The sequence below is a fragment of the Cervus canadensis genome, chromosome 8, assembly GCF_019320065.1.
Source record: "Cervus canadensis isolate Bull #8, Minnesota chromosome 8, ASM1932006v1, whole genome shotgun sequence".
Lineage (NCBI taxonomy): Eukaryota > Metazoa > Chordata > Mammalia > Artiodactyla > Cervidae > Cervus > Cervus canadensis.
In genome coordinates this window covers 9,688,947-9,711,756 of record NC_057393.1, presented here as the reverse complement: position 1 = coordinate 9,711,756, position 22,810 = coordinate 9,688,947, and the positions used below count along the sequence as shown (strand labels likewise).

The window sequence follows — 22,810 nt, the reverse complement described above, 5'->3', positions numbered from 1 at the left end:
ATGGTCCCTTGACAGAGATCCCCCTAAATAATTTCAAACTGGAGAGCAGTGGTGTCACAGAGGAGAGAGGCTCATTGCTCCAAAAGGTCAGAAAGGTTCTCAGAGACAATGAGTTTTGCCTGGGGTCTTCGTGCTTGCCTGTTGGAGTAGGGAGATTTTATTTGTAAGAGATCAGGGGGTGGAATGAAGCTGGAGAGAAGAGCCATTTTGGCAGAGGGAGCAACACGGGAAAAGAAACAATAGGGGAAACAACCAAAATGTCCATTTATAGGAGAGTAGATAAATTGTTCTTAACTCATAAAATGACACATTACATAGCAAGAAAAAAAAGCAAATTGTTAACAACACTCAGTGACTAGATAAATTTCACAGGTAGGATGTTGAGCAAAAGAAGTTAGACCTCAAAGAGTACACAGCATAGTATGTAATTACAATTACATGACGTACCAGAACAGGCAAAACTAATCTACGGGTGGTAGAAATTGAGGAGTGATTACCTCTAGTAGGCATAGGAAGCCTCTGTGGGTGTTAGAAATGTAGTGTCTTGATCTGGATGGTTGTTACATAGTTTATTGGTCTGTATGCTTAAGAGTTGTAGACTTTACTACATTGCCTTAGCTCCGGCTGCTCTAACAAAATACTATACTGGGTGGCTTAAATAGAACTTATTTCTCATAATTCTGGAGACTGGAAGCCTGAGACCAAGGCGCTGGCTGATTCAGTTCCTGGTGAAGGCTCTTTACCTGACTTGGAGACGGCCACCTTTGCACTAAGTGTTCACATTTTGAACTTTCTGGTGTCTCTTCCTCTTTTTTTTAGTATGTATTTATTTGGCAGCACTGGGTCTTAGTTGCAGCATGCGAACTGTTAGTGGGAGCATGTGAAATCTAGTTCCCTGACCAGGGATCGAAGTCAGGCCCCCACATTTGGAGCACAGAGTCTTAGCCACTGGACCACCAGGGAAGTCCTGGTGTCTCTTTTTGTATGGACACTAATGCTATTGGATCAGGGTTCCATCCTTACGACCTCATTTACCTTATTTACTTCCACAAAAACCCCAGCTCCCAAACAGTCACATTGGGGATGGGGGCTTCAATGTATAATTTTGGAGGGACACATTCAGCCCATAATACTGTATTTAAGTTATCATTGTTGTTCAGCTGCTCAGTCATGTCCGACTCTTTGCAACCCTGTGGACTGCAGCATGCCAGGCTTCCCTGTCTTTTACTATCTATTTGCTTAAATTCATGTCCATTGAGTCGGTGATGCCATCCAACCATCTCATCCTCTGCTGCCCCCTTATCCTCGTGCCCTCAGTCTTTCCCAGCCAGCATCAGGGTCTTTTTCAGTGAGTCAGCTCTTCGCATCAGGTAGCCAAAGTATTGGAGCTTCAGCTTCAGCATCAGTCACGCCAATGAATATTCAGGGTTGATTTCCTTTAGGATTGACTAGTCTAATCTCCTTGTAGTCCACGGGACTCTGAAGAGTCTTCTCCAGCACCACAGTTTGAAAGCATCCATTTCTCTACACTCAGCCTTTTCTATGGCCCAACTCTCACCTCCATACGTGACTACTGGAAAAAAACATATTTAAGTTTTACTTCAAAGCAAAACAAAGAAGAAACAAATAATGCTAAGGTTAATTCCTTATTGCCAGAGATTCTGATTCAATTGGTCTAGGGTGGGGTCTCGTCCTAAGAAATACTTTTAAAGCACTCAGTGATCCTGACATGCAATAAGGCTTAAGACTCACTGGAGTGGTCGCTTTTAAAGACTTCTTTCAGAGGTTCTAGGGCTTGAATCTGGCAGGAGAAGAAGCCAGCTGCCAGGCTTATCCTGGGTTGCATAGACTGCTGTGCTGGATAAGAAGATCAGTGTAAAGCTCTCTTTTATCTGCAGGAAGTCTTGCATGAATTGCTGGTGCAGAGACAGCTGCTGAAGTCTCCAGCCTCGGGGCAGCCTGGCCCTGTCCCCCTGCTTCTCAGGGCCAGCCTCACGTGCACACCTGCATGGGCTGCTCTTGGCAGGGGCCCAGGCTTGGCATCCCCTTTCAGCTTCTCGAAAGCCCTGCCGAGGAGGCAGGGAAGCTGGGGATTCGAATAAGCCACAGGGGGACTAGGACCAGGCGAATAATTGTGAATGGAATCCATGCTCGAGACTTCTGGTTCTCACAGCTGCGGATGGGGGATCACCATGGGAATTCTGGGTATTGTTCAGCACTGACTGCAGCTTCCATTGTTGGGCTCTGATTACAGCTTTTGTTTCACCATAAAGTACAGTTATTAAATGCCCAGCCGGGAACAAAGACGTATTTACATGCCAGGGGGTCGGGAAAGGCAAGTTATTTTTAGAGTTGCCCTGCTGTTAAGACTGTGGATGGGGAAGGGCTTGGAGCGGTGGTTCCAGTTTTTAGGTGTAAGTGAAAGATTTCTAAAGGAACAAAGAGGATGGGAAATGATGAAGTCATCACAATCCTGCTCTAATCTTCTTACGTCAATTTATTTATATTTATTTATTTTTGTAGCCAGGAGAAGGGGGTGGAAAGAGCGCTTGGGAAAGCAAATTGAAGTTCCCCTGTATTAGAGATCTCCAGAGAAACAAACAGGAGATGGATGGATGGATCGACAGATATACAGACATAGATATGGAAGGATATTTGTTATAGGAAATGTCTTGCATAGTTATAGAGAAGTTCCATTATCTGCTGTCTATAAGCTGGAGAACCAGGAAACAAGTGGTGTAATTCAGTCTGAGTCCAAAGGCCTGAGAATCAGGAGTCCAATATTTTAGGGCAGGAGACGAGGGATGTCTCAGCTCAAGTAGAGAGAGTCAATTTACCCTATTCCCGCCTTTTTGTTCTATTCAGGCCTTAAATGGACTGGATGGTGCCCACCCATGTTGGGGAAGGTGATCTTGAATCAGTGTACTGATTCAAATGTCAGTCTCTTCCAGAGACACCTTCATTGACACACCCAGAAATAATGTTTTACCAGCTATCTGGGCATCCCTTAACCCAGTCAAGTGGATGCATAAAATCAGCCATCACATCCCCCGAGAATGGCATCCTGGGTCCTTCCAAATCAGGCCCTTTTTATTTCCCCAGCAGCGTGTCCACATGGCCCTGCTCCCCAGTCATATTGAATTCCCCAAGGTCTTAGACCACAATGACCACTGCTATCTCGTCATCCAGCTACGTGTGTGGTCCACAGTAATTGAAATAATTCTAGAACTTACTCACTACCCAGGCGAGAGACTCTGAATGTGTCATCCACCTTGCTCAGACAGGCTCAGGAAGTGGGCCAAACAAGATCACACTGATGGAGCCAGTAGTATGTGCCAGGCATTTGGTTAAGGGCTTCACATGTGTTATTCCACTTAAGACTTAGGATGAGGCTGTGAAGTAGGAATTGTTACCAATTCCATTTGATAGGCACTGAGGAAATATTGAGGCTCAGAGAAATAAGGTAACAAGCCCAAGGTCAAGGCTAGTCAGCTCAGATGGACTCCAGAAGACCAGGGTTTTTGTTTGTCTTTCCTGGTGCCCACAGGGTCAGCTGGTGGAAGCTGTGACATCTGCTGCTCTTCCCCTGGGGGTCACAGCACGGTGGCACACATCAGCCTTCTTGAACGCTTGAGGCATTTGTTCTTGTTGAACGGAAACATTCTCCTGACAAATGGCAACATGGATGAGTGAAACCATTGGCCTCTGACCTGAGCTGGGTTTAGCTAGCCTTAGATAGGTGAGTGGCAGGGGTCTGAGGAGGAATTTCCACTGCCCAAGAGGGACTCATTCCCAAATTCTCCCCCAGCTTTGTCTGGAAAGAGCCTTCACCTTCTAGAATGTTCCCCACCTCAGTGTGGCAATTAGCTGCTCAGATGTGACCCTGGACAAGTACTTTGGCTTCAGAACATCTTCCTTTGCAAATTTTCATGTCACATTGGAGCAAGAGTCCACATGTTTGGAAGATGCAGGCGTTGTGTGCTCTGCAATTTTGGGGCTTATAGGAATTGCAGACTGGCCACATGTGGTCAGAATAGTTAATGCATGACCTAACTGGGGTACCTGATGGGGCTGGGACCTCACCAGACCCCAGTGATCACAGGGGTTGCTGGGGACCCTTAGGGCTCCTGTGGCATCAGGCGATATTCCATGCCAGGCTCCTTCTTTGTTGCCTGATTGTCCTAAGGCAGGAAAGTGTATCCAGGGCAGGTGGTCCTGCTTTCCAAACATCTTGGAGGCAGTCATCCTCCCCAACCCTCAATTTTCTTCCCTTTGTGAGCCTGGAAGTCAGGTTGGTTGCTGACCTGTTTGGAAATCCTGTTCTTGAACCTCAGTAAGTATGACATATGGGCAGTCCCTTAGAGCTCCTCCCCGAAGGAGGATTGTATTCCAGCCCCAGGACACAAGGATTAGCTTCAGAAGGAGAATCAGTCACCTTATCTGTATTTTGAGCAGGTCACCTCATCCTGCTATGTCCAGGTTAATGACTGAGAATCACTCTTCCTACTGCATGGCTGAGACCAGGTACACGGGCGGGCCAGTCTTCTGACTCCTTGACCTCAAAAGCAACCCCCACAACTCCCCTCCCAGGGTGTGGGGTTCATTTTCACACCAAAAAATAGGAAAGAACTGTCTTTCACTCTCTGCTAGCCAGTTTCTGAAGGGGATAAGAAAGGATAAATGCTGGGTTCAGAGAATGAGTGATTCATGTTTGCATTTTGGTGTCTCTCGGTTCTGATTTTTAGTAAAAACAGAAGTTTACTTCTGGAGTTGCTTCTTCACGTTAACTTCTGATTCTGACTCTGTCCATGAAGAGAACTGGTGGTATCCATCATTCTACAGATATTTCTACTCTAGGCACTGAGGATCCCCTGGCAGTCCAGTGGTTAGGACTCTGTACTTCCATTGCAGGGGGCAAGGGTTGGATCCCTGGTCAGGAAATTAAGATCCCCCACGCAACATCCCATGGCCAAAAACAAACCAAAACAAAACAGATAAAATCCCTGTGGGTGTGAATGTTACCTTCTAGTGTGACACACAGAGAATAAACAAGATAAATAAGTAAAACATATAATGTGTGGGAATGTGGTCATTGCTAAGGAGAAAAAAATAAAGCAGAAAAAAAAAAAAAGAGCAGGGAAAGAGCTACAAAGTGTCTGTGAACGGAGGAAAAGTCAAGTGCTTGGTCTCTTTGTGTGACTTTGCATTATTCTCCTGACTTCTCTTCACTGTTTTAATTTGCATTGTCAAAGGAGCTAAAGTCTGTATGGAGGATCAAGAGCCCAGCAGGTAAGCATACAGGAGGGGCTCAATAAATATTTTTGCTGGAAACAAGTGCTTTACACCTGCAAGGCAGGATGATGGTGATGACAAGAATGTTTTAAAGGTAAACTGCAGATTCTTGAATTCAGACTCCTCCTCTCCCTTTTCTTTGGATGACAAGTATCCATGGAATATTCCAGCATTTCTCAGTGCCGTCTGTGGGTCCTGAATGTTCTTGGTTTGCTCCCAGACTGTAATTTCAACAAGGGAATATTCCACATACTTTTTTTTTTTTAAATAACACTGAAAGCCCTGTTATGCAATGAACCTCTCCATCCAAAAAAAGACTGGAGGAAAAGCAGAGAGTGTTTTTTTGTTTTGTTTTTTCTTTTTCTTTTCTCTTTTTTTTTTTTTGGTGGGGGGAAGGGGACCATCATGTTTATTCGCTGATCCAGAGCCACATAGAAGGATGCTGACAGGTTCTGGTTACACAGCAGCCTCAGAGTAGCCCTGGGCTTACTTTGCTGTATGTCTTTGGGCAATTTGAGTCACCTCTCTGTTTTTCCTCATTGTCTGTAAAGGTGACAGTCAGAATCAAACCACCGTTGGGGATTGTTACCCAAAAAGAGCAAAGGAATAATTTAAAACCACTCAGTCAATGATGTCAAATGAGAATAGCCATCAGGAGAAAGATTCGCTCTGGGTCCCATCTGGAGGGAGTGAGAGCTCTCTGCTTTAGTGGCCTAATCGCTGAGCTAGGATTTTCAGATCAAACACAAGACGTTAAGTTTGAATTTTAGATAAACAAAGGAATATTTTTCTTAAGTTTAAATATGTCCCATCTAGGATCTTCTAGGATTCTGGAGCTGGAGACCCTTCTAGACCCTCTGGCCAGGGACAAGCAGCTCAAATGTCCAGAGAGATCAGGCAAATGACATCTGGTGAAATCTCCCTATTTTTAAATGCTAGCCGCCCATTCAGTTAAAAATAAAACCCACTGTGTGGACAAAAGGAAATAGCTCTGGCCAGTTTATAAACTACGATGAGGCCAAATCCTTTCAACCATTGTAAAGATGAGGAAATGTGGCCCTGGGAAGACAGGTGTCAGCAAGGCAGCCCAGCTAAGGTTTCTCAAAAGATAACAGAACAGTCATCTTGGAAATGCTGAAGACAAGCAGCCTGAAAGAGCCAGGGCGGGACCATTCCATCCAGTCTAAAGAGCATTTTCCTCTCTATCAGCTTAGAGGACTCTGAGAACATTCTGGAAGTTTGAGCAGTTGAGGTCACTGAGGATCAGAAGGGTAGAGTGTCACCCTTTGTCTAAGGTCACACAGGGGAATGTCCACAGGTAAGTCTAGGGCTATTTTTAACTCCACCTCTGATTCAGATGAGATAATACCTAAGCTTCCTCAAGGATCCCGAGGAAGGCAAACTCCAAATCCGGTTCTCTGCCTCATAAACAGAGTTGAGTCAGGAGGCCAGGCCAAGTGCTGAGACTTTTGACCCAGTTCACAAATAAAGAAGGGGTTAAGTCGTCAAGGTTCCATCCGTGTCACCAGGCTTGTCCGCACGTATCTTGTGCCTTTTGTCCCAGCAGCTTGATTTGTCTCCTGGACATCTTCACATAAGGAAGGATGTTCTGAAAGGTGTTGCTAAAGATTTTGATGGGGGAAGGATGTGATCTAAGACTGGTTAGGCGAAAGAAAGCAAGAAGAACACAAACGGAACAAATATTTATCGAGAGCCTCATGTGTGCCATGTGCTGCGAAAGCCGTGGCCTGTAATCCTTTGCCAGCTCTTTGCATGTCTGAATGATTTTTCCCCCCCTCAGGTTTCAGCTTAAAATTCACTTCCTCAGAGAGCTTTCCCTGACCATTCTCTCCAAAGAACCCCTCCGTCTCCCCCATCGCTCTCTTTTTAAATATATAATTTTACGTGTTTATTTTTGGCTGTGCTGGGTCTTTCTTGTTGTGCACGGGCTTTTCTCTAGCTGAGGCAAGTCGGGACGGCTCTCCAGTTGCGCTGTGCAGGCTTCTCATTTCACTGACTTCTCTCGTGGTGGAGCAAGGGCTGTAAGGCCTGAGGGCTTCAGTAGCACGTGGGCTCTAAAGCACAGGCCTAACTGCTGAGAAACTCATCCCCACTATCTCTTTAATTTGCTTGGTTTCTCCATTTCCTAAACAGCTGTGTTTATCCTACCGGTTTAAGGACTGGCTACTAACCGCAGGCTCCCTGAGGCCAGGACGACCCTTTAGCATGTGTCTAGCGCCTCTCAAGGGACTTGGCATGGCATGGTAGGTTTACGAATAAATATTTATAATAAGACATCTATGTTCCAGCCCGTCGACTAATTGAATATCGACTAACTGAATTTTGACTAATCATTCTTAAGTTTCCCTAAGCCTCCTGTCCTACTAAGTAGGAGGCGGAGCTAGTTCTAGGAAGAGAGAAATTGTTAGGAGAAAAAAGAATTGGCATGAAGAGCTGGTAAAGCATTTTTTCCCTCAGGTGACCCAGCAGCCTGTGAATTTTACACTTCCCGGACTGATTTATGGGATTACTTGCAAACAAATTGTCTGTCGCGAATGAAGCCTATTTTTAAAGATCCTTGCGCCTGGAAGTTCTCGGCGGTGACATAAGAGAACCCTGAGCTCCACTCGCGAGCCAAGCCTCGCGTTCCTCCAAAACTACGGATCCCAGGATGCAACGCAGCGCGAGGGCCCAGAGCTCCGCGCGCGGCCCTCCCCTTGGAACCCAGGAGACGCCCAGAGCCCGGCCCGCCGCGCCTCCGGGGTCCGCGCGGTGCCTGCTGGGACTTGTAGTCCTCTCCCCGCCGGCTGGGAGTGCCCGCTCCGGAATCTCGGCCGCCGTCTGGGGGGCTGAGGCGGCGCGGGCACGCGTGCGCAGTGCGCGGGCGGGCCGTCGTGGGCGCCGCTCCAGGCAGCTGTGGGTGCCTGTGGGACCCCCCCCCCGCCCCACTCCCCGGACCGTGGCGGCGCGGGTGCTCCGGGGGCCGAGGGCCGCCGTTGAAGTTCGGCGTGAGGAGTGTGAGGAGCGGCGCCGGGGCAGGGGTGAGCGGGGCCGGGCTCCCGGAGCGCGGCGCCGACTGAAGCGAGCTGGGACGCTCGAGGGGCCGGCGGGCGCCGGTGAGTGCGGGGCGGCGGCGGCGGCGGCGGGCGGCGGCGCGGCGTCCCCGGCTCCCCGAGGCGCCTCCTCAGGCGGGGTTGGCCGGTCAGCCGGCGCGGCTGCACCTGGGCGAGGCCGCGGGGGGCCCGGGCTCACCTGCGCGCGTGAGGTCATGGGCGGCGGGGGTCCCTCTTCCCGCGCGGCTCCCGCGCCCTCATTGTTTTCCTGACCTCGGCCCTCGGCGGCGTCCGGCCGAGGAGGGTGTGGGGAGCGCCCCGGGCGGCCGTCGCAGAGGAGCTCTGCGGTGACTCGGTTCAAAAGTACCGTCGCGCCCTCGCCTCCCGGTTGGCCCGGCCGGCCAGCTGTCGGGGTTGGTGGTGGGGATTCCCGGCGGGCGACGCTTGTGGAGCGGGGGTGACTTTCAGGGTTGTGCCCACCCCCCACCCCCCGGAGGGGGTGCTCAGCCGCCTGGGGCACGGTTTTCTTTTTCCTGCGCTTTCGCTTTAGGACTCGCCGAGTCAGAAGTCGACTCCGCCCAGTGTACCCCCGCCGGCATCCTGCAGTATTCGTGCTTTTTTACCCTCGCACTCTCGTGGTTCAATGACCATAGGGTGGAAAAAGTTGGAAGTGACTCGTCCAGGGTCACGCAGGTAGGACGGAGGAGGCGAACCCAGGTCTTGAAAGCTTAAGAGGCCAGCAGCTGCCAGTCGCACCGCTTTGGGACCTGCTTGAATGGTTTGTGGTTTCTTTCGGATGCTTTCTATTGACCGTCCTGGATAGACCATCAGAGGGGAGAGTGTTGTCATAATGAAAGTGGCGTTTGGTAGAGTTCTAGTTGTGTTGTGCCCCACGGCAGAGCATCTGACCCCGCTGGGCACCTCAGCAATGAAACTAGATCGTTGTTGTTTGGAGGCAGATATAAGAGGAAGTTATAGAAGATAGAGGCAGGCAATTTGTGCCATTTTTTCTCCTCCTATTTCACCTTCCAGTCCTATAATACTTGTTTTCTTATTTTATGATTGATCGTTGTCAGTTTTGTTACGATTTTCTTTGCTTTAAGGAAGCCATTGCCATTTGTGAATTCGTTTTTCAACTAGAAAAATCTTATTTCCTGTGTGCTTAATGACTGGAACCAATAGCGCACTATGCGGTTTATACCTTTGTCTTTTATCCTAGAACTACTGATCAGTCGGCTTTATTTCCCCCAAGCACTCAGCTTCCAAACTCTCTGGGTTAGTTTAATGCCGTTGAAATACTTCTCAGTAAAATTTGGGTACCCTTTATATGAGTCAGACAAAAACTTGAAAAATTAATTTTGTAAAACTGTTTTTCTTCGCAAAAGACTGAAGAATTGTTATTTAAAAAAAATAGTAAGATTCTTTCTGACTAAAAAGCCTATTTTTTTCATACTCAAATTTTCATATTAACATGTTTGTGGCAAAAAATATTTCCCCAAAGAGTTTGTTTAAAATATCCTTAATTTGGCCATATCTCCCCAGGGGAAATGACATGTTAGAATATTTGCCGATTTAAGCAAGAATATTTAAGCTTAGCAGAATTTGAGTTAATAGTCAGTTTTGTAGAGCTGTAAGCCCTACAGTGTATCCATTGACAGGGTTCTCTTGAAGAGTATATCCATATCAAAGGATATGGCCAGGACTTTGTGGTAAGCAGAGGATAACTTTTGTGACATTGAGAAGATGTGATTTGTATAAAATTGCTTTCTGCCTCACTTTATCTTGTTAATTAGTATTTTTATTGTTGCTTTGGATAAAGGCGGGAAGTAGCAGGTTTGTATCCCCCCTTTCCTAAGTTTTAGCAACTTAGCAAAATAGGAAAGAACTGGTGTGTAAATTTGAGTTTGTCATGGACTAGGAGAGACAGTGAAACAGGATAAGTAAACAATTGTTAGGAAGCTGCCTTGAGTTCATAAGCCGGAAGGACCTTTTTAGAATTGTTTAAGGACATTAAGAATAGCATTGAGTTATTTTCTTTAAAAAGTCACTGTGGGCAATACTCACAAGTTGGTTGTTAATATATAGGATGTGATGTTGAAGACTCCTTGAAAAGTACTTGAGAGAGGTGGAAACATTTTATCTTTTTATAAGGCATTTTCTCAAAAAACATTTAATGCAGTTTAAAAAAAATAAGACCTTTATTTAAGCCTGAAAGTTTTTACAGCCCTACTGCCAAACCCACAGTTACTTCTGCTGATGACAATTTGTAATCTAGAATAAAATCTGTGAAGTAATTTATTAGTGTAATTTAACTTGGGCTTTCACATTGACGCACTGCTTGATGTTAAATAATTATTCTTGTTTAAATAATTGTCATTTAAGAATGAGGGAGATAAATAGTTTTCTGAACAAAATGTAGTAATTAGTCAGATGTGACAGTAGTTACATTCTGCCTTTATTAGAAAATTTCAAGTTCTGTGGCGGTAACTGCCAAAGTTGTGAACTGAGGTAATATACACATATTGCTTTTTTACATGCTTGAGTATTTTACTTTTGATAATATTAAAATTTGATTTAAAATTTCAAAATGATTGCCTTGCATTTAGATCTACAATAATACAATAAAATGGCTTTGTTAGGAGATAAATATTAAAATTTAGCTTTACTTCTTTTGAGCATTTGTAAGTCCATAGCATTTGGAAATTTATTTACTGGTATCAGGAAAGAGTTCTTAGGGTAGAAACTTTCTGTGGCTTTAGACACTTGTCTGTAATGCTTAATTATTTTTAGAAACATAAAAGTGTAGGATTTTTCAAATATAAAGATAAAAATTGTTGTATTTGCTATAGCCGTAGGACTTTGTTGTGCTTAATGAGTGACATCAAACCATTTGAACTCTGAGTGATTTCTTTTCCTAGTAGCTGCTGTATGATAAAGAACATGTGAGTTTGTAATTCCTAGAAGATATTTAAGCAAACATGTGTTTGTTGTTTATTTTGGTAAGCCTTTGATTAGCTGAGTTGCTTTGATTCAGGAAGATGGTATTTTGAGGATTTTATATTGTAAACATTCTTTGAACTGAAATTTCTGTTGAATATAAAAGAAAATCAAAGTCACTTAGGATTTTTTTTAACACTTAAGTCTACTTAAGTCGTGAGAGTTTTAAAAATATTGAAGTCTTAAATATTTTTTCCTTCATGAAACTCTTATCAGACTTATCAATCTGAGAGTTTTATTGTTCAAAAAGTTGTGGTTTTACTCTGTTGGGCCTTTAATAGTTTACCCATTGAAATCTGGATTCTGGATTCAAGAAGTTTAACCTCTTTTTGAAGAAAGGACAGTCACAGACACTTAGAATCGGAAGCACTCTCAGAGGACTTCTAATGTAGCGTCTTACCAGGTACAGTAAATCCCCCATGGGGATTTCCACATCAGGTATTCCTCTCATTAGTGAGGGCAGTGATGCTGTTCCATATGTCCTCAGGTCATTGAGCTTGGTGAGAACCAGACTTAAGATGGTTATATTTTTCAGCATCAACTGCTTTGAACCATGCTTTGTTGGATCTTCCCTCTTGCTACCTCATGACTCCATGGGCGAGTGGTAGCTTTTCTATCATTTACAGCTTTTAAAAGCTCCAGTCTAATCTATTTCAGTTTAGACCTTCAGTCTATGAAAGCCCCTCTTTTCCTTTACCCCAATATCTGGCCACTTTATCCTCAAAGCACTTGCAGTGGGGAGGGGTTGTTGCATGCTCCCTGGATACCTCTTTTCCCTCTTTGTCGGTCTATTTGGACAGGGACTGGTTAGAAGAAAAACGGGAAAAGGCAACTATCTCTCACCATCTTAATAAAGTTCTCTCTTGAATAACAATGGCAGGCCATTAATGTTGACTGGTAGGCTTCCAAACGGGAAATTTTGGTGAGATCTTGCAGGGAAACTCCCCACTGCATAGTCCCTGGATGTGAAATTTGCTGCGGGTAGACCTTTACCAGCCTATACTCCGTCCTCCTTGTTTCTGTCCTCTCAGTCTGCCCGCTGATTCGTATGAGTGTTTGGGGATGAGATGGGTTTCACTCTGCCATCCAGAGTTTTTGATAACAGAAAGACAGCTCAAGTCCAGCTACCTGCTGTAATTTTCACTTAACTCACTGGAAGCTTACTTCCTCTTGATGTCAGATGGCAGCACGCAGGCTGCTTAAGTCTGCACCCTTTCTGTGTGCTGCCTGCCGTTTCTCAACAATTCTCCTTGTCCCCCTGCTCACACAGGCCCTGGGACAGTCACTCAGTCTCCCTCATAAGCCGACATCGAACTGGAGAATGAGGTGACGCTCTCTGCTCCTCGTGGGCGCTTCTGATCTTGGTGAATGATTCTCTTGGGGCCCCCTTCCACAGTTTGTGGGTAGATAGCATCTGCCTCCCAGTACCCTTTTGCCTGGAAAATCCCATGGACAGAGGAGCCTGGTAGGCTGCAGTCCATGGGGTTGCAAAGAGTCAGACACAACTGAGCGACTTCACTTTCACTTTTCACTTTCATGCATTGGAGAAGGAAATGGCAATCCACTCCAGTGTTCTTGCCTGGAGAATCCCAGGGATGGGGGAGCCTGGTGGGCTGCCGTCTATGGGGTTGCACAGAGTCGGACACGACTGAAGCGACTTAGCAGCAGCAGCAACAGCAGCATCTTCCTTTCTCTGTGTTCTTCCTGAACACTTGGAATACCTTTCTTTTTTCTCCCTGTCTTCTGTCAATTGATTGTATAGAGTGGAATGATGATAAGGCACTGGTTAGGGTACCACAGCCCTGAGTTGTGTGTGTGTGTGTGGGGGGGGGTGTTGGTGTCAGACTTCACGGATGTTTGATCCTTGATGACTGTATATCTTTGGCTTTGTGTTTGTCAACAGTTTTGGGACAAGACTATTCCCACTCAACTTCTAATCAACAAACAGTGCTGAAGTCCTATGGGCCTCGTGAGGTCGCACTGTTCAGAATTTTCTTTTCTTTTCTTTCTCTCTTTCTGATTTTTGTTTTATTTTTGACTCACTTCATGGTTGCTGACTGATGAAGTGTTTTTAACTGTGTGCGTCAATTAATGAGTGTTTGTATACGCTAACCACTCCTAAGAACACAAGTAAATCTGAAGGATAGATTTTGTGGTGGTTTTAATAATACAATTTTATCTGTTCTATCATCTAAGCAAATCAGTTAAGTCTCCTAAACAATTTCTCATCAGATGAGGAAAAAGCAGCTTTCTGTCTGGAAACTTAAATGTTAATATTTGATACAATAATTATAGGTTCCTTAATATTTCATTCAGCAAATTGTTACTGAGTCCCTTCCATATTCTAGCCATTGTTTTAAGCACTGGAGAAACAATAGTAAATAGAAAAAAAAAATGTTGCTGTCATGAAGCTTACTTTTCAGTGTCGGGAAACAGACAAGAAATAGATAAATAAGTAAATGATACTGTTTGTTAGCAATAAATACTAAGAAGAAGAATGAAGCAGGGAGGGGAGATGGGATGGCAGGACAATTTGGAGCATTTTCAGTTTTCGATAGGATGTCAAGAAGGCTTCACTGAGAAAGTGATATTTGAGTTAAAAGGCTCTGAGTGGGGAGCTTGTCTAGTGTAGTAGGCATCCAGTGGCCAGATGTGTAGCCAGTCACGGGGGCTTGGGACAGGTTGAGTGGGGCAGGGGAAGCCTGTGTATCTTTGTAAGAGCTTTGGTTTTTACTTTGAATGCGATGGGATCGAATTAAAACAATGATTCTTAACCCTGGCTGAACATGGGAATTATTGGGGGAGCTTTAAAAATGTACTGATGCTTAGATCCCATCTCCAGAGTTTCTGATTTAGTTGATCTGGATGCTCTAGTCTAGGCATCAGGTAATTCTAATAAGCAGCTGAAGTTGCAGAGCTTTTTTGAGCAGAGTGACATTATGCAGTACTGAAGAGCATGGGCCTTAGAGCCAGATTCCTCTGGTTTGGATCCTGGCTCTGCTGCTTCCTAATCGCACGACCTTGGACAAGTTATTTGTAAAACCTTCTGTGCTTTGGAAGAGATCTTAGAGAAAGGAATTCCCTGGAGGTCCAGTGGTTAGGACTCCACACTTCCACTGTAGCGGGCCTGGGTTCAATCTCTGGTCATGGAACTAAGAGACTCATGGATCTCTGCTCAATGTTACGTGGCAACCTGCATGAGAGGGAGTTTGGGGGAGAATGAATACATGTATATGTATGGCTGAGATCCTTTGCTGATCACCTGAGACTGTCATATCATTGTTAATCAGCTATACCCCAATACAAAATAAAAAGTTAAACAAAAAATCTGTTCTTTGGTTTTCTCATCTGTAAAATTGTTGTTATAAGGATTAAATCAAATGTTTACTTGCAAATATTGAATAAACCCTTAACTATGTGTTTTAATGAGATCACTGACAGCTTTATGGAGAATGGAGTGAAGCGGGCAGGAGAGCCCTTGGAATAATCCAACTGAGAGGTGATGGTAGCTTGGGCCAGAATGGCAGGAATACGTCTGGTGAGAAGTGGTGGGATTCTGGATGTATTTAGAAGATGGAGCAAATAGGATTTGCTTATGGATTGGACATGGAACGAAAGAAGTCTTGATCCAGTGTGACCCAGATTTTGCCTGAACAGCTGGAAGAAGCGAGTGGCTATTTACTGAGATGGGAAGGACAGAGGGGAGCAGATTGCCGAGGATGTATATCTGTGCCCAGTTTGTTAATTGTAAGATGCCTCCACTATCTCCCGAGGTTTGCTCAAATTCATGTCCATGGAGTCAGTAATGCTATCCAACTATCTCATCCTCTGCCACCCCCTTCTCCTTTTGTCTTCAATCTTCCCCAGCATCTGCGTCTTTTACACTGAGTCAGCTGTTTGCATCAGGCGGCCAAAGTTTTGAAGCTTCAGATTCAGCTTTGGTCTTTCCGGTGAATATTCAGGGTTGATTTCCTTTAGGATGGACTGGTTTGATCTCCTTGCAGTCCAAGGGACCCTCAAGAGTCTTCTCTAGCACCACAGTTTGAAAGCATTGATTCTTCGGTGCTCAGCCTTTTTTATGGTCCAACTCTCACATCCATACATGGCTACTGGAAAAACCATAGCTTTGACTATACAGATCTTTCTCAGCAAAGTGATGTCTCTGCTTTTTAATATGCTGTCTAGGTTTGTCATGCCCGTCCATTTTAGCTTGCTGATTCCTAAAATGTCGATATTCACTCTTGCCGTCTCCTTTTTGACCACTTCCAATTTGCTTTGATTCATGGACCTAACATTCCAGGTTCCTATGCAGTATTGCTCTTTACAGCATTGGACTTTGCTTCTATTACCAGTCACATTCGTAACTGGGTGTTGTTTTTGCTTTGGCTCTGTCTCTTCATTCTTTCTGGGGTTGTTTCTCCACTGATCTCCAGTAGCATAATGGGCACCTACCGACCTGGGGAGTTCATCTTTCACTGTCCTATCTTTTTGCCTTTTCATACTGTTTATGGGTTCTCAAGGCAAGAATACTGAAGTGGTTTGCCATTCCCTTCTCCAGTGGACCACGTCTTATCAGAACTCTCCACCGTGACCTGTCCGTCTTTGGTGGCCCTACACGGCATGGCTCATAGTTAATCATTGAGTTAGACAAGGCTGTGGTCCATGTGATCAGATTGGTTCGTTTTCTGTGATTATGATTTTCAGTCTGTCTGCCCTCTGATGGAGAAGGGTAAGAGGCTTATGGAAGCTTCCTGATGGGATAGACTGACTGAGGGGGAAACTGGATCTTGTTCTGATGGGCGGGAATCATTTTAGGAAACAGCAAACTAAAATGGACTGGAATGGGTGAATTTAACTTGGATGACCATTATATCTACTACTGTGGGCAAGAATCCCTTAGAAGAAATGGAGTAGCCATCATAATCAACAAGAGAGTCCAAAATGTAGTACTTGGGTGCAATCTCAAAAACGACAGAATGATCTCTGTTCATTTCCAAGGCAAACCATTCAGTATCACAGTAATCCAAGTCTATACCCCAATCAGTAATGCTGAAGAAGCTGAAGTTGAACAGTTCTATGAAGACCTACAAGACCTTCTAGAACTAACACCCCCCAAAAGGTGTCCTTTTCATTATAGGGGACTAGAATGCAAAAGTAGGAGGTTAAGAAACACCTGGAGTAACAGGCGAATTTGGCCTTGAAGTACAAAATGAAGCAGCTGCTGCTGCTGCTAAGTTGCTTCAGTTGTGTCTGACTCTGTGCAACCCCATAGATGGCAGCCCACCAGGCTCCCCCATCCCTGGGATTCTCCAGGCAAGAACACTGGAGTGGGTTGCCATTTCCTTCTCCAGTGCATGAAAGTGAAAAGTGAAAGTGAAGTCACTCAGTCCTATCCGACTCTTAGCGACCCCATGAACTGCGGCCTACCAGGCTCCTCCGTCCATGGGATTTTCCAGGCAAGAATACTGGAGTGGGGTGTCATTGCCTTCTCTGGAATGAAGCAGGGCAAAGGCTAATAGAGTTTTGCCAAGAGAAGGCACTGGTCATAGCAAACACCCTCTTCCAACACCACCAAAGAAAACTCTACACATGGACATCACCAGATGGTCAATACCGAAATCAGATTGATTATATTCTTTGCAGCCAAAGATGGAGAAGCTCTATACAGTCAGCAAAAGCAAGACTGAGAGCTGACTGTGGCTCAGATCATGAACTCCTTATTGCCAAATTCAGACTTAAATTGAAGAAAGTAGGGAAAACCACTAGACCCTTCAGGTATGACCTAAATCAAATCCCTTAAAATTATACAGTGGAAGTGACAGATGGATTCAAGAGACTAGATCTGATAGACAGAGTGCCTGAAGAACTATGGACGGAGGTTCGTGACATTGTACAGGAGACAGGTATCAAGACTGGCCCCAAGAAAATGAAATGCAAAAAGGCGAAATGTTTGAGGAGGCCTTAGAAATAGCTGTGAAAAGAAGAGAAGCAAAAGCAAAGGAGAAAAGGAAAGATATACCCAGGTGAACACAGAGTTCCAAAGACTAGCAAGGAGAGATAAGAAAGCCTTCCTCAGTGATCAGTGCAAAGAAATGGAGGAAAACAATAGAATGGAAAAGACTAGAGATCTTTTCAAGAAAATTAGCGATACCGAGGGAACATTTCATGTAAAGATGGGCACAATAAAGGACAGAAATGGTATGGACCTAACAGAAGCAGAAGATATTAAGAAGAGGTGGCAAGACTACATAGAAGAGCTATACAAAAAAGATCTTCACGACCCAGATAATCACAATGGTGGGATCACTCACCTAGAGCCAGACATCCTGGAATGTGAAGTCAAGTGGGCCTTAGGAAACATCACTAAGAACAAAGGTAGTGGAGGTGATGGAATTCCAGTTGAGCTATTTCAAATCCTAAAAGATGATGCTATGAAAGTGCTGCACTCAATATGCCAGCAAATTTGGAAAACTCAGCAGTGGCCACAGGACTGGAAAAGGTCAGTTTTCATTCCAATCCCAAAGAAAGGCAATCCCAAAGAATGCTCAAACTACCACACAATTGTACTCATCTCACACACTAGTAAAGTAATGCTCAAAATTCTCCAAGCCAGGTTTCAATAGTATGTGAACTGTGAACTCCCAGGTGTTCAAGCTGGATTTAGAAAAGGCAGAAGAACCAGAGATCAAATTGCCAACATCCGCTGGATCATCGAAAAAGCAAGAGAGTTCCAGAGAAACATCTATTTCTGCTTTATTGACTGTGCCAAAGCCTTTGACTATAGATCATAACAAACTGAAAAATTCTGAAAGAGATGGGAATACCAGGCCATCTGACCTGCCTCTTGAAAAATCTGTATGCAGGTCAGGAAGCAACAATTAGAACTGGACATGGAACAATAGACTGTTTCCAAATAGGGAAAGGAGTACATCAAGGCTGTATATTGTCACCCTGCTTATTTAACTTATATGCAGAGTACATCATGTGATATGCCCGGCTGGATGAAGCACAAGCTGGAATCAAGATTGCCGGGAGAAATATCAATCACCTCAGATATGTAGATGACACCACCCTTATGGCAGAAAGTGAAGAAGAACTAAAGAGCCTCTTGATGAAAGTGAAAGAGGAGAGTGAAAAAGTTGGCTTAAAGCTCAACATTTAGAAAACTAAGATCATAAAAAAAAAAAAAAGAAAACTAAGATCATGACATCTGGTACCATCATTTCATGGCAAGTAGATGGGGAAAGAGTGAAAAGAGTGGCAGACTTTTATTTTTTTGGGTTCCAAAATCACTGCAGATGGTGACTACAGCCATGAAATTAAAAGGCACTTGCTCCTTGGAAGAAAAGTTATGACCAACCTAGACAGCATATTAAAAAGCAGAGACATTACTTTGCCAACAAAGATCTGTTTGGTCAAAGCTATGGTTTTTCCAGTAGTCATGTATGGATGTGAGAGTTGGACTATAAAGAAAGCTGAGCACTGAAGAATTGATGATTTTGAACTGTGGTATTGGAGAAGACTCTTGAGAGTCCCTTTTACTGCAAGGAGATCCAACCTGTCCATCCTAAAGGAAATCAGTCCTGAATATTCATTGAAAGGACTGAAGCTGAAACTCCAATACTTTGGTCACCTGATGTGAAGAACTGACTCATTTGAAAAGACCCTGATGCTGGGAAAGATTGAAGGCAGGAGGAGAAGGGAATGACAGAGGATAAGATGGTTGGATGGCATCACCGACTCAATCAATGGACATGAGTGTGAGGAAACTCTGGGAGTTGGTGATGGACAGGGAGGCCTAGCATGCTGCAGTCCATGGGGTCACAAAGAGTCAGACACGACTGAGGGACTGAACTGAACTGAACTGAGGTTTGTCATAGCTTTCCATCATTCAGATGCATTGTGTAGAATTTTTTGTTTTGTGTTGCATTTGTATATTTTTTCTCTTACTGTGAAAATCCCGATTCTTAATAACAAATAAGTTTTTTTATTTTATTTTAAATATAATCATAGCATCAATATGTTTGCATTGGCCTATTGTTGAAGTACATGAAGTACTATCATTTAAATAAAAGAGTTTCAGAATTACAATAGCAAGTAGGATTGTCAGTCATAAGGGAAGTGCACATTTGATTTTGTTAAATGATGCCAAATTCACCTCAGTAGGGCTGTACCATTCTGCATTCCCACCAGCAATTTAAAAGAGTTCCTATTTTCTCACAGCCTTACTAGTATAGCATATTGTCAAACTTTTGAATTTTTGCCAGTCTCATAGATCAGAAATGGTATCTCTGTGCAGTATAGATTTTGGGGGGAACTTTTCTTTTTGTAATGAAGAGCTGTGAATATCCACAGAAGCAGACAGAATGGTTATAACTACAGTACCCAGCATTTAGCCTCAACAGATATCAACCTGAGCCATCCCTCCTTCATCCATCCCTCCTTCCAGATTATTCAGGTAACACTTTGTGTGAATAAATATCTCTAGATGATAAGGATCCATTTTCTTAGTAATATAACCACAATGTCATTGCACTGGAAAAAAAATTAACTATTTCCTTAATATCTTGAGATGGTATTCAAATATCCAGTTTCCTTAGATAAGCCAGTGTTGCTGTTGTTGTTGTTAATGATTTAAATAAGGTCTACATGTTGTGATTATGTCTTTTCAGGTCTTTTAATTTTTATGTTTTTACTCAGGTTTCTTTCCCCAACCCCTTTAGAATTTATTTCTGAAGAAACCATGTCGTTTGTCCTGAGAAACTTTCAAGAGTTTGAATTTTTTCTGTTTGAAACTCTGATATAGTGGAACATGTTCTTTTCTCTGTCTTCTCTATTTCCTATAAATTGGTAGTTAGATCTTGTATCAGGTATTTTTACACTTTTTTCCCCCCGTAAGTGATAGATGGTATAAATTCCACAAGGAGGCACATGAAGTCTGTTGCCTTTTTTTGTGATGTCAGTAGCAATGTCTGTTATATCTCTGTATGTTATTTTGGGATTTTGTTATTATGAGTGAAGTTGAGCATCTCTTCATATATTTAAGGGTCATTTTTATGTTTTTTCTTGTAGAATATCTGTTCATGTCTTAATTGATTTTTCTGTTGAAGTTTTGATATATTGCCCTTGGCATTTTTTGCAAGCTGAACTTTAGGGATGTTAGCCTTTTGTCATGTAAGGTGCAAGTATTTTCTGCTGGTTTTGAGTTACTATCAGGATGTGTCACACAGAATATTTTTTAAAAAAATTATTTGTAGTCACATTTATCAGTGAATTTTTTGTTCTGGATTTTTAAAAAATTCTGGAGTTAAATTACATACACTAAACTTTTAAAGTTAACAATTGATAAAAAAAAAAACCCAAAAAACGATTGATGAATTTTGACCATATTGTTGTATGCATTACGAGTTCCTTTATATTATAGAGTGCTATTTCATGTTATAAATATACTCTGTTTTAAAAATCTGTTCACCTTTTGATGGACATTTGTGTTGTTTCTGGTTTGGAGCTGTTATGAATAAAGCAGCTATGAATATTTATAAATTACTCTTTGCATGAATATATTTTCATTTCTCTTGAGTAAATACTTAGAAATAGAGTGGCTGTGTCATAGGTTAGGTGTATATTTGGTTTTATTGCCAGAACTTTTCCCACAGGGATTGTACCATTTTGCATTCCCATCAGCAATACGTAAATTCTGGATGCCCCACACCTTTGACAATATTTGGTGTTGCCAATCTGTTTTAATTTTAGTCATTCTGGGTGAGTATATATGTTTTAAAAACATATTGCCATTATTGAGGTATAATTTTACATACAGTGAATTTTACCCCTTTTAGTGTACAGTTCTATAAGTTTTGATGGATTCATATAATTGTTCTACCTCTACCACAGTCTAGATATGCAACAGCTATGTTGCCAAAAAATTTTTTCTCTAGTGTTCTTTTGTAGTCAGGCCTATCACAAGCCCTCGCAACTGATGTCTGCTTTATATCACTGTAGGTTTTTATTTTTTCCTTTAATTTGTATGCAGTACAGCTCACTTTGTGTGATATGTGAGCCTATTTTTGATAAATGCATAGTTGTTTATCCTATCACAATCATGATCAGAACAGTTTCGTCACTCCATAAATTATCCTTTGAAGTCAGCCACTCTCACTGATCTGTTCTCCTCCCTGTAGCCTTTTGGTCTGACTTCTCTCAGTTAGCAAAATGCATCTGGCATTTACACACGTTGTATATATCTCTACTTTGTTCCTTTATCTTGCTAGATAGTATTCCATTGTATTCGATGTAACAGTTTCTTCATTTACCAGTTAAAGAACATTTGGTTTGATTCTGCTTTTTGCCAATTATGAATAATGTTGTTTTAAATATTTGCTATAGATGGGCTTCCTTTGTGTCTCAGCTGGTAAAGAATCTGTCTGCAGTGCAGGAGACCTGGGTTCTATCCCTGGGTTGGGAAGATCCACTGGAGAAGGAAAAGGCTACCCACTCCAGTATTCTGGCCTGGAGAATCCCATGGACTGTATAGTCATGGGGTCTCAAAGAGTCAGACATGACTGAGCAACTTTCACTTTCACTTCACTTTGTGTAAATGTAAGATTGCAGTTCACTTGGATAAATACCTAGGAGTGGGATTGCTGGGTTGTATTGTTAAGGGTAGGTGTAACTTTCTAAGAAACTGCCAAAGTGTCTTCCCAAGTTGCTTTGCCATTTTGCATTCCATCAGCAATATGAGAGAGTGTTCATTTGCTTCACATCCTTGCCAGCATTAGGTATTGCCAGGGTTTTCTTTGTTTTTGTTTTAGCCATTTTAGTAGGTGTGTAGTGGTATCTCACAGGTTTTATTTGCAACATCTTCTTCACTAATGATGATGAGCATCTTTATATGCTTATTTTTATTTGTATGTCTTTTTTTTTATTATTATTTTTAAAAAACTATGTATATCTTCTTTGTTGACTTGTCTGTCCAGAGTTTTTTTTGCCTATTTTCCAATTTTTTTGTTTGTCTTATTGTAATAGTTCCTTGCCTATTTTTGGATATGTGTTATGTGATAGATAAATATGTACTGAATATTTTCTTGTGTTCTGCAGCTCATCATTTGACTTCTTACCGGTGTCTTTCAAAGAGCAGTTTTTAATTTTGATTAAGTCCATTTTATTAACAATTTCTATGGGTTAGGCTCTTCATGTCTTACCTAAGAAATCTTTGTCTAACCCTAAGGTCATGAAGACTTTCATTCATATTTGTATATATTCATATATGTGGGTGTGTGCTCAGTCGTGTCCGAATCTGTGCAATCCCACAGACTGTGGCCCTCTCTTGTCCTTGGGATTTTCCCAGCAAGCATACTGAAGCAGGTTGCCATTGCCTCCTCCAGGTGATCTGCCCAACTCAGGAATCCAGCCCACATCTCCTGAATCTCCTGCATTGACAGGTGGATTCTTTACCACTGAGCCACCTG

General features: G+C 43.0%; 1 protein-coding gene across 5 annotated transcripts in view; it reads left to right on the top strand.

Moving 5' to 3' along the window:
* Positions 1–8,114: 8,114 nt before the first annotated feature.
* PLEKHA1 (pleckstrin homology domain containing A1) overlaps positions 8,115–22,810 on the top strand; it is a 53,513-nt gene continuing 38,817 nt past the window's right edge. For 3 of the 5 annotated variants that reach the window (XM_043475233.1, XM_043475237.1, XM_043475236.1), the window contains exon 1: positions 8,115–8,408. The gene's annotated coding sequence lies outside the window, so the exon portion shown is untranslated. Of the gene's footprint in view, positions 8,409–8,452; positions 9,124–22,810 lie in introns of those variants that run through there. The other 2 variants (XM_043475235.1, XM_043475234.1) reach the window with 2 other exon arrangements.